This window comes from Vidua macroura, chromosome 5 (genome assembly GCF_024509145.1).
Source record: "Vidua macroura isolate BioBank_ID:100142 chromosome 5, ASM2450914v1, whole genome shotgun sequence".
NCBI lineage: Eukaryota > Metazoa > Chordata > Aves > Passeriformes > Viduidae > Vidua > Vidua macroura.
Window position 1 is genome coordinate 38,060,868 of NC_071575.1, and position 13,152 is coordinate 38,074,019.

A 13,152-nucleotide genomic window follows, 5' to 3' on the forward strand; every position below is an offset into this window, starting at 1 on the left:
CAAGGAATCATTGAAAATCATCTTTTCCCTTTAGAACCAGTTATTCTTTCAGCTCTGCTCATACCAGCAAAGAAAGCCCTTTTATTTAAGACAAATCACATGCAAACAGCATGATCTGCCCATGCTATGTTTTTAACTGAAAAGTGTTTACAGGGGGTATTTTCATCCCTCCCTTCTTTTCTTAGTGTTCTTTAGCAGTCCTGTCCAAGACTAGCACCAACTTTAGTAATACTCACTATACTGAGAAGTAAATGAGAGTCCTACTCAGCAGTAGAAAATTGATGTGCAATACCATCTGACATGTTTATAGCAGCATTTAATTATTTAATCAATTTAATAACAGAATATTTGAACTACCATAAAAAAAAACCACTGGGCATAACCAATTCAGACTATAAATCAGACATTTTGCTCTCTATTTTCATTCTTCAATTACATTCTGTGAACTAATCAGCAACAGTTGATGGGAATATAGGATGTAGACAGACTATAACAGGTGGAGCAATCAGCTCTTCACAAGAAATTAATTTGTACAGCCGCTATTACTCTCATACACACAAATTCTGATTTGCACACATAGCCAAGCAAATAGCCCTGAGTATTGCTAATTGTAACTACAGCCAAAGTCATAAAACACATTTCATTATATTCAGGGGAATTATAGCTGTGCTCATTCATTTATCTTTCTATTATCTTTGAAGTTATTTTTGTAATTTTCAGATATACTTATTGATTTTTTTTCCTGATTTTTGAACAAAATAATTGTTTTGTATCCCAGTATTCATATTGGGTTTATTTGAACTTCATTAAAACCACACTGTTAATTTCTGAATTGAATAAAAAGTATGTCAAAATGTCTAATGATGGTTCTCTTGAGACACGATGAGCCACTTCAGTGCAAAAAGTAATAATGAAATGTTTATAACAATATTCCATCAAGACTAAATTTTTCCCATCATGTGTCCTCATTTCAACTAGCTAAAATTCTTACTTTCATTAAAGCAAGAAACTCTGGCCCTGGGAAACACTCTTAGACATTAAGATTATCTCTCTGGGTGGGGTGCAGTCTTTCTGAAGCCCCCAGGTGGCTCTTCATACTCATAGCACGTCTGCTGCTCGGCCCCTCGAGCAGGAGCTGGTGCCTTGCCCATGGGCTGGACCTCCTCCAGCAAACATCAAAACCTGGCAGACACTGGTCTGTAAACACTGCGTGAGAGGGTTCAGCAGCTCAGAAAAAAAGCCTATTCCAAAGCAAAATGTAATTGAACCTTTTTCAGAAAGCTGTTAAAATCAGCATACAAAAGATAGCACTGCACGCAAGGTGCCTTGTGCTGTGGTTGCCGTTCCCAGGGACTCACACTTCCTAATGAGCTGAACTGGGAGTTGAAGGATTGTCTGGGTAATTTAAATTTTAGGGATGACTTGAGGAGCAAAGTGGTTAGTCAAAGAACCTTGTAAGGACTGGCTCCTCAGAACTTCAGCACAAGAATCTGCCAGCCAGCCATTCAGCATGGAATTATATGGGAATGTTTAAATCTCTGTCCTGAGTAAAAACTAGGTATCTCCTTCATGCAGTGCCACTACACTGGAGCAGAGTTGCAGCAGAACCCTTGAGAACATCATAGAAAAGAGCAGATACAAGATGTACATTTGTAGCCCAGCAAAAGGACTGGAAACCGCTTGTGGTTTCTAACTTCCACCATCTCTTGAGCCCCTGGCATCCCTTCTCAGCTCAGCCACACTGCACATCTCCATTTATGGAGGGGCTTTCTAACAGAAGGGCTCGATAGGACTTTTGGATATCTGAAGGGGACAAAATCCTTTGCACCCTGTGTTTGAATAGTGTCTGGTCCCCTGCATCACCCAAACACGTCTTGTCTTGAATTTATCATCACTGTACAAGAAATAAGGAAGCATTTACCTCATAATCAGCTGACTGGGTAATAAAAAGCCACATCAGTCATCAGTTTTGTGTCTTGTATTCCAGCATATTTCAAATTGTAAGACAGCCATTTGCCCAGAGACTCTTTATTGAGATTGATCTTTCATTCTTTCTACCTGCCATTAAGAAAATGTGTTGTAGATGTTGGCAAACCCAATGGGAAGAATGATGATGTCTAACTCCATTTCAGAAGGCTGAATGCTTTCTTTATTATAATTACGTTATAATACATTAATATGTTATATAAAAGAGGATACTAAATACTACATGCTACTTTCTCTATCATATCTCACTAACTCACAACTTGTGAGCCTGTTCTCCAGAGTCCAGACACAGGTGGATCTGATTGGCCATCAGGCCCAAACAATCCACCGTGATCCAACCAAGCACTCACTCTGGGTAAACAATTCTCAAAACACATTCCACAAGAGAAAAACAAGGAGCAGAAATAGAAATTGTTTTCTCTTTCATTTCTCTCTGTGCACCTCAATAAAAAATCCTGAGAGAGAGAGAAATGTGCTTGCCACAAAAATGGGAGAATGTTCTAATATTCTGTGGGTAGAAGAAAAAAGGAATAAACCAGAAGGTGACCAAGACACTTCTGACACAACCGGAGGAACAGGAAACAATGCTCAACAGAGCTAAAGAAGAAAAAAGCTCCTTGCCATAGTATGTGTCTATCTGAGTTCCCAGCAGAGCAGGGACATGTTGCCAGGAAAGTTGTGTCAAGGGGTGCATTCTCTGAAACCTATGCATGTAGGTAGTAGTAGCTCACATTCAGCCTAAGGTTTGCTATGCAAGATGCTCTTTCTTCCTCTCTCACAAACCTCCCATTTTGGCTAACATTATTAACATTTCCAAAGCAGCCAGAACTACAGATAGAGCCTGGCTGGCAGTCAGCTCCAGTTCCAAGAAATACCTTTGTGCTGAGCATGGTCTCCCAGAGGGCCCTTCCAGCAGGGCCTTCTCAACATTGAACGTCACTCTCCCATCATTTGGTAGTCAATAGTTCATTGTTCTCCAAAGCATAAATAGAAGCCCATATGTCTGTTGTCAGGGGGGGAAAAATGACAGAATTCTCTCATAATACCACCCAGATCACATCCATCTTTGTGGCTACGTTCCAATACATGCAGCTTATTTGTTAAGAAGTAATCAGATTTTATAACCAGCTCTATACACAAGTGTTGGAACACCTATAGCAGAGAACTGCCTCTTTTCATTTTATGAGTATGCAAATACAAAGAAACATATTTGAGACCCGAATTGACAGCAGCTCAAAGGCCTTTTGTTTTCACTTTCAACTAAGCTCAACAAAGCACAGTCAAGTTAACTTACTAAAATAACTATTGCACTTAATTAATAGAAAACAGAATGGCTGCAAGTGATAAATCACCCAGACCCAGGGATGCAGAGTGAAGTCTGACATGGCATCTCTGCTTCACACCATTAAGTTTTTGTCACAGCTTTGGGGGTTAGAGACAGAGATTCAGACTCGGTTGTAAAATAGAAAATATATCTCATTCTTCACATTGTTTCAGTTTAGCCTTTATATTTAACTGTAGATTACCCTTCTGATGCAGAGAGCTTATTATAGTTTTCATTTTCTCTTGTTTTCATATCAATTTTTTCTCACATTCTGCAATTTAGAGGATGTTCAATGACACTAATCTTAATGACATATATTACACTTCTGTTCCACAACAGTGCATGTTTTTTAAAAACATGAAGTGCCCATTTTGTAGATGTTCCAACAGTTTCATACTTTTATCCCTGCCTCCACTCTGCAAGTTGTAAAGAACCTTGACATAACCAAAAGGGATGTCAAAAGATCAGAAATATCTAAATAAATTCCATCCACGATCTCTCACAATCTCACTGCTCAGATGGAGGGTGGTTATCCACAGCTTCGTTGGTACAAGCTGTTGTGGTTTGAAAGCAAAACCAGTGAGAGACTCCAAGTCAGAAATACAATTTATTGGGAAAAGAGAAAAGAACCAAAATGCATGCAATAATACAAAAGGAAGACCACTGACAAAGTCAGAACACAACCTGACACCCCTTTGGCCAGTGTGTTGGTAGCAGTCCAAATTGGAGTGGCTGCAGTCCTCTTGGAGTGGCAGATGTGGTTTCTGCTGGAGCAGTGGTCCTGTAGAAAAGGTGTAGTCATCCAGTGGAAACCCCAGCTGTGTCCTCTTGGAAACCTGTGGGAAGGCTACCTGCCTGTCCGAAAATCCCAGAATATCTTTAGGTGGGAATGCTTAGCTCCTCCCCCCTGGGCGGAGCATCTCACAATGGGCTGATGTCATTCTGAGTCATGCAGTGGGTCCTTGATCGCCTGTTAAACAGAAATGGCTCCTGGAGGGAGTTATCTCTGAGTCATGTGGCAAGACATTGATGGGCCCATTAACAGGAGATAAAGAAAACTGCCCAGAAGACAACTGCTACACAGATGGCAATAATAAGCATCCTGTTTCTCAATCTCGGACAAAGCAAACAGCACTCAAAGAGCTGTACAAATGTAGAAGAGAAGATGTCAGCAGGAGGAATTCTCTCCCAATTTATCACTGAGGAGCTCTTCAGTGTCAGGATGTCATTGGAGATCGCAGCAGAGCCATGAACGGAATAAGATGCAAGCAGAAACTCTGCCTTCATAGCTTAACACTCAAGTAGGTCCAGGTGGGAAGGGCTATAGTGTTTTCAATAAGGAGATTAAGGTCTTCACCACTCAACCCGAGTTTTTTCCCTAAACAAGCCTGTGAAAACAGAGAGATTAAAATCCCACTCTTTATACTCCAGAGGGCGGGTTTTTCTTAAGCACTCACAAAGCTTTCTGAGAATTTGTAGAAGCCATTTCAGAAAAGATCCTCATTTCACGGGATTTTTTTGAACTGCTGTATGAGGCCAATGCAAAGATTCTACCCAGTGCACGAACAGGAGAGCTGTAGCTACTCTTACTGCTGAGCACCAAGATTAGATCTGGTCACACTGAGAAACTATCCAGAACCTATTCAGAGGTAAACAGATGTTCATATTTACTGTTCTTTTACATAGTAGTGGTCACATCTGATGGCTGTGGTTTTTGTTCCTTTATAGAAACTGGAGTTCCCACACAGGTGTGTGCAAAAGGGCTTGGGAGGGAAACGTTAGAGGCTTTTTTTTGTTAGAAGAAACATGCCATAAAACAACCTCTTATTACAAAGTTAAAATCCTAAACACTGAAATATTTTGTATCCAAAACTAAGAAATAAAAGGCCTTTTCTTCTTCTTATGCCTCTCATAATGTCTATCTTTTCAATGTAGACTACATGTATTCTACTAGCTCTTTCAGGAATATCATTTTCCCCATTTGTGAGGAAAACTAGGGGACTACATCAGTGGTTCAGACCATGAGTATATAACACTGTGGGGAAAGTGATACAGTGTGCATGGATGGACCAAATGTTCTCCAGAGGCTTGATCTTAACCTCTCATGAATGAAAATACAGGATCCCAGCTGTGCTAGCACTGACCAGGTCAAACAGGAGAAATGCTATTTGCTGGTTTACTGGTTCAGTGGCAGATTTTTCAAGGTATTGCTTAAAGTATGAACAGCTGCCTACACATATTCACCACAGGCTTGTCCCTGTTTCTCACTTTTCCTACCTGCCTGCAGCTGTGGATACACAAAGTACAGATTTTTCTGTAACTTTGCAGTAACCTTCCCCATTTCATCCAGGCAGTTTCTCCCTTTTATTTATCTTTTTACTTAGTTTTGAGTTGATGAGGCCCATTAGAGGCAATAATTAAGAGAGTCTTATTTTAAGGTTACACCAGATACAGGTAACTGACAGTTTTTGTTCTTTTAAAATGAAATTTAATTCCTCATATTACTACCATTGAAAAAACATTGCTATCCCAAATTTTTTCAAATTCCCATTTTTTTTCTTGTAAAACTACCAAAGGCAAAGAGAGGAAAGTGATATACTGTGGTCCACACACTGCAACAAGATATAAACACAAGATTGTGTCCGACCTACAGTGCTATTTTAGGCTTTAATTATATGAGTTGCCCTTGCTCATTAGCCATATACTACTGAAGTGCAACAAAAATAAGTGATTCATTGCTGACACATGGCATTTCATGAGCAGTCATTAATTAGCAAAGTAGCACTTGGATATAAATTGGTGAAGAGCATCAGCAAATGGAACTTTAATCAGAGATCACCCTTGACTCTCCTCTTCTTGTGCACCTCCATGACATCCAGAGGCTGATCTCCAGTAGAAGCACAGCACAGCCCCCAGCAGCAGTGCACTCCTTGCAAATCATCACCAGTGCTGTGAGCCACCATCACTCCAGCTGCAGCTGCATTCACATACACCAGTCAGCACCAAAACCTGCTGGAATGGGGCAAGCCCACCAAGCAGGAATGGAGTGTTTTCTTCCTGAAATCAAGAAAAAGAGAAATCTGTTCCTAGTCAAGGGCTTGCCTGCTGCATGCAGTCCTCTTCTCCTCTCCAATCCTTCTGAAGACTGGCAAACTTGTTCATTCAGCATTGATGTATTTGCAATTTTAAGTTCTTTTATCCATTGAGTGCAATGGATAAGAGAAAGCAGAAGGCTTCACAGTAAACCACTCTAGGTTCTTTACAAGATACACAAAGCAGGCTCCTCTCCCTAAGTGGGGGTAAAACAGCTCAAACTTTACCCTTTCCATCAGTGGACATAGAAGGGAGGTCATGCTGCTTTTGCTGTTGAAGAATGCTGAGACCAGACTGATAACAATCCTAAAGTTAAACACTTTGAGAATGTGAAAAACAATGTATCATGACAGGAACTTTCACTGGTGAGGATGTGGCAGAAAAAGTTCCTGATAAAGGAACCTGTTGCATCCCGGAGTTTGGGTTTAGATTAGGGTTTTTAATTTATGTTAAAATAAGTCAAGTTCTGTAATCCCGCATTTCCCCCGTGTTGTTCCCCCCCGCGGTTTCTGGCCCCATGTTGCCTGCTGCCGGATTCTTCCCCCTCTGCCGCTCCTGTAACCACCCTGCCGTCCGGCCCCGGGAAACCCCGTGCTGGCCACCCCAAGCCACACGATCCCGCTCAGCCCGCTCTGGCTTGGTGCCCGCCCCTGCAGGGTTCTCTGGTTGGTCGCTGTTGCTGGCGTCACCACCACGGCAGCCGCCCCTATTGGGCGGCAGGCCGTGGATCCTCTCACCCCGCCCCTCCATAAAACCCTATCCTGCCGGCAGCCAGGCGCCATTTTCTCCCATGCGAGTGCCGGGAGTGGTCGTGTCTTTCCATCAAGCTGCGCCATACGTGACCAATAAACCGTTCCTGCCAAGCACGGAGTAAATGGACAAATTCCTTACCTCTTTGCCGGGTCCCTAGCGCACGGTAACAGCGGTTGGCCAGCCCACGCGCCCGAGACACGGAGCCGTGTCCGGGAACCCGCGGCAGCAAACCCCGGCAGCACGTGGAAGCTACGCCACAGCCGGGCTCCCAAGAGCCGCGTGCAGCCAGGGAGAGCGAAAACCCACGCCGCAGGAACCAACAAGTGATAGTACTGATATCTTATCTAAAGCTGCTGAGCTGATACAGCTGGCCAAGGAACACATGACTGACAGTCAATCACTTCATATAATTAAGGCACAGTCCCACTTTTTAACAGCAGTGACTTCCAGCATACTCCTGCTAGGAGTGCATTTGGAGATTCCTCCCTTGAGAGAGGAGATCCCCTCAAGGTTACACCTCGAGGCTGAGTGAAAGATATTTGGCCACAGTCATTGGTAGTGGTAACATCAATCTCCCTTAATAATTATTTTGCTACCTTGGAAATAATTGATTTAATAGTTTACTATACTTGTACCTATTACTATCTATACTGTAGTAACTTATTTGGACTCAAGTCTTTTCGTTAAATCATTATTATCATCAATTTAAATAAATAATTGGTTTGCCATCCTTAATCCTGCAGGATGAATCATATAAAAGCTTGGTTACACCTATATAATCCTTTAGACATAAATCATTGACCAAGTCTGGGACTAGAACTGGATCCAGCCACACACAGACTCCTCTCTTAGAAGGAGTTCAGAAAGCCAGGGGGTCCTTTCTGTACCTTGTGACTCAACAGGAGAGTCTCATTGATAATCTTTGTCTGAAGCTTCTATGCACATGACAGTATGTAACAGTGCTTTAAGAAGAACAAAGAAATAAAGGTGAAAGTATAAAAGCAAAAGCATGAGAAGAGACCTTTCAATGTCATGGCATTTAACCTTTTTTGTTAATACAAATGGACTTCTGTTTGATAAATCTCACTAGCGTGGAAATCAATGGAATGAATGATTTGTCAATTCTGCCAGAAGGCTAGGACAAGTCTCTATTCTATTTTCTAGTCCCAAGAATTTGAAAATCAAACTTCTACAACACCAAAGCTTTGTAGTCCCCTCACAGTTAGTGAAAGAGGAATTTATCCACATGACATTACAAAACTGGAGAATGTAGTTTACTCAAAATAATTACACTTTAAAGGGTTTCAGAGCACTTTGTAAGTTCATGCAGTGATTTAGTGTATTGTGGTAGGGCAACCAGCCTTTGTAGGAATAGTATTTACAAGAGAGATATGAAAGCTATGCTGGTTTCAGCGTAGGCTGATTATGTATTCAGGATATATTTGCAGATACCTAAGGCTACTGGGTATTGAACCAGAAGAGTATAAAAATCAACTCCTCTTTCAAATGTTACTGTTATTTTTCTCAGCTGGAACATCAATTTAAAATTTATGGGGAACTGCTTTCTTTTTAAAGTGATGCTGTGAAGAGAAAATTCCACTGGTAGGTGACTGAGAGCAATTTATTCATCCTGTTGTAGCTATGCTAAGTTCTATCATCGATGAAGAGTTATTAGACAGCAGAAGCAGGCAACCCCCTTCCTGCAATGGTCCTACTCTCTCTGCAGGAACTTATCACATAGAAAACCTCAGGGAGATTTTTAGAGGAGTTTTGAGGAGCAGGCATACCTTTAGAAGAAACTGCAGGTTCCACTAAAACAACAAGAAAACCAGGAGAGATCTCATAATGTGAGTAGGGAATTTTGGTGGTTCCTGCCCTGAGCAGACCTTTAAAGTGTTATTCTGGACTAACGGGGAGATGGGAACTTTATTCTGGACATCAGGGAAGATGTTTACAGATGCCACAGCATATCAAGTCTACCAGTAAATAGTTTTTTATTTGAGAATTCATACTTGTAACATCATGGCTATAAACATAAACAGTGGGATCTAAAGCAGAGACACCTGAAAAGGATCTATGCAGTAAGCACTGGCTCATGGGTTTCAGCAAAGGCAGCCCCAGGTGCAGTTTGGAGAATAGCCAGTCTAATCTGACAGGGAGGACCAGGAAAGGTCAGAGGCATGAGGTCCAGCTCCATTAGCTACATCAATTCAGATCCATAGCAAAATTTAGCCATCACAATGAGATGTGGCTCAGCCTGGGGGGATCAGGGGATCAATAAACAAATGCAAGCCCCTTTACCCTCAAACAACCAGTTAAATTCTTTTTCTAAACATTGTCATCACTTGATCCAAACCATTCATTTGCTTTCGGAGCCAGAGTGAGGGTGTTTTGAATTCAGTTTCACAGACAGATGTAATGCCATGGCTGCAGACCCTGAATGGCAATAGTAACACCGAGACCAATGATTTAACAAACACAAAAACACTTCACTTTTTGTGGTGGATAATGAAAAATAAAGGTGATGTTTATAGAGTCAGGCATGGATTCAAATTTGGCTTCCTTGCACAGACACCCTTCTTTTTCAAACTGCCTCACAGTACAATTCCTCTTTTACAAATCTGCAGAACAAACAGGCCTGCATTTCCAACTCTCCAGTATTCCCTACAAAAGCCAATGCTATATATGAAACACTGGTATGGAACTGCAATATTTTTATTCAAAACAAACTGCCTGAGGAGTGAAATTTAATTGCTACACTTGTGGCAATGATTCATCAAATGGTTGCTATTTACTTTTGTGCAAGAAAAAAATCTTTTTCTTGTGTGTTATTATCCCTTAAAACTAAATAGCATGCAAGAAAAAGATACTTTTTTTCAAGATACTTTTTTTTTTTCCTCCAACATAATGATCAATCCTGTAAAAACCCAGGGAGGGTTACTATTGAAGTTTCACATTAAATGAAAAGTATACTGTCTTTTGATGCAGCCTGAGGCACATTTACCTCATCGTTAAAATGGACCAGGAGTACTATCAGGTCAGTAATTATTTAGACACTATAATAAACAGTATAGAATTTAGTAGGCATTAGAATAGGTCAGTTTTAAATTTGGTGCTAAAATTTTAGCAAACAGTTAAGTTCAAAACTCTGTGTCTCTGTGTTTTCTGAAGACATAGAGCAACCTCTGTAAATTAGTAAGAAATACACTTCATACTCAGTACATATTTGTGTACATATAAAGTTTGTCAGTTTATGAGTGTCTCATTTAAAATCATGCTTAGAACACCTCTAAGAACTTTTCTACCATTCTGACAAACAAATCAGTTCCAGGCCTTTTAGAGGTATCAACTGACCTACCTAGTTTGTATGGGCTTCTATTACAAGCTGCTAAATTATATTTGTGGCTTGGTTTATGTTCTAGGTATTTCTGTGTCACAAGAAATGGAAGACATTTTATAAAATAAAGACCAGGGAAATTCAGCACCTCAACCTGTAATTGAGGCTAAGCAAATATCACAATTCAAAACTTATTTCTCTGTGCGTTTGTAAGGGTGTTGCTTTAAGATCATGCAGATCTCTATTTGACACTCAGATGAGATATCAAATGGAAGCTGAGTCCTACACCTGTTTGGTACAGAATTGCTTCACCTGCTTTTAAGGCACAAAAGACAGGACACAGGACTGTAAATCCATATTTAAATATATTCTTATATATCTATATTCTCCTATATTATTACGATCAATGGTTTCCATAAATGCATTGTATTATCATGTTGTAAACTAGTGTTTGAACACACACATGCTAAACCACAAATACCCTCATATTCTGTTCCTGTTGGTTGCTGACAATCACAGATGTACATCTAAAGATCTACCAAAGAAATTCACTGCAGCTCCTGCTCCTACTGAAACACCACATGTGACTTTAGGGAATTCATTTACTGCATCTCAGTTATCATGGCCTTTTGTGAGACTGAACAGAACATCCCTCCCAGATGCCTGGAGACTACACTCACATGTTGTGTATATTGTGAATATAATCAAGAAACAGGGAATGGGTAGATTTCAGTATGACAACTTGTCTAACTCTAAGCATGACACTTAGATAAGTACCTAAGCCATTGCAGCCACACTCCTGAGATTTGCTGATCACAAATAGGCAAGTAGACAACAGGCAGACAGAGCAAGTGCACCTGAACAGGCAGATAAACAAATACACGCTTAAGAGCCACAAAGAGCTTAACACAACAACCCCTTCAAAAAACTTTGAAAACTATCACACACATCTTTGTTGAAAAAAATGGGCCAAACTCCTTGTACTCTGTGTCACCATGTCCCCCCACCACTACCTCATGGAGGATGAAATTATATATTAGCTTAGCACTTGACATGTGTCAAACATGGTGAACTCTGCAGCTGCTCAACCAGAAGACAACAGGCAGAAGAGGAGACAAAGTGTGAAACAGGACAAAAATACAACACGAGCAAAAATTGTGCCAAGAGCTCTGCCTCTGAAATATTCCATGCCCTTGCATCTGAGCTAACTATGGTGAGTTTCAAAGAGAAAAGCATGGCTACTATGAAATGACATCAGAGTAACCCCAGGGAAAGGAAATATGAGACCAATGCTGATACATCCTAGATATATCTATTTTATTTCTCTGATGGAAAGCTGTATTCCCTGAATGTATGAAGCATTTTCTAACTCTCTTGCAGACAAGTGATTTGAATTATACAGAGGTCTCAGGGGTATATGTATTATTTCCCTTCTTTATTTTTGATGCATATATCCTTATTTTCATCTGTGACATAGGAACTATTGTTCCAAGAAGGCAGATTTGCCACTAAGTCACTACATATTTACTAGCCATATCCTAAGAAACTAGCATCTGTTCCCCCAGTTGCATACTTAAGTGAGATTGAGTATGTATTGATATTCATTGGTCCATTTTAGATTTTTTTTTGCCTATTTTTATGACATTTCATTGTTAAAAAAAAGATACTACCAGTAAATCATCTGTTACCATTTACATATACATAGCATAGCTGCAGATAAGTCTTCCTTTTCTTTCTGGATTTCAGATTTTATCTTTTTATAACATCAGTACATCCTGAATTCAAAATATAACATGACCTTTATTTTCTTAGTCTGCTCTAACATCTAGGATAGAACCAATAGCCTTTTTGTTTATAAAAGCCAATTCAGATGTTAATTGAGCTGGATACAGCAATTGGCTGATTCATATAAGTGAAGTGAACATACAAAGCTCTCAGTAAAACTCATAAAATGAGTTTACAAAAGAAAAAAAATACTGAAAAAATTATACACATCTATTACTGAAACCAGAACTGCACTCATGAAAATGAGTACAACTAACAGATTGGATCCTCGGTTTAAGAAGAGTCCAGATCTAGACCCACCAGACATGACAATCTATCTGGAAGCTCTCACCACTGCCCCACAAAAAGCTGACAGATGCTCATCAGAATCATTACAAAATTTTCTGGCTAATCCCTAACAATTTCAAAACAGATGCTTAAGTCCCTACTTTAACTCAAGCTCAATCCAACAACTGAGGACATAATAAAACTGGATCAGGTGGGTATTTAAAAGTATAAATCATAAACTGGTATGTCAAAGGGCTGTTTTCCCAGTGATAAGAGAGTAGGAAAATATAATAGTGGATAAATGGTCTATGTGGGAAGAAGATACAATACATTGTAGCTAGCTTCCCATTGATGTTAAAAATGAAGGGCATTGAATTTAAAGGAGAGGCAGGAAAAAATACATCTTACAGGATTTAAATGGCACAGTCCAGAGACCATTTCATTAGCGGTTTTGAATAATATGACACTCATTTTGCCAAAGTTTATGACTAAAAAAAAATCAAAATAATTTATGAAATCATTATTAAAACATTCCAGCTTCTGAAAACTTCTTTTACAGGGTATCTTTTTTTCTTTTATTAGATCATAAATATGTCAATGCAATTTC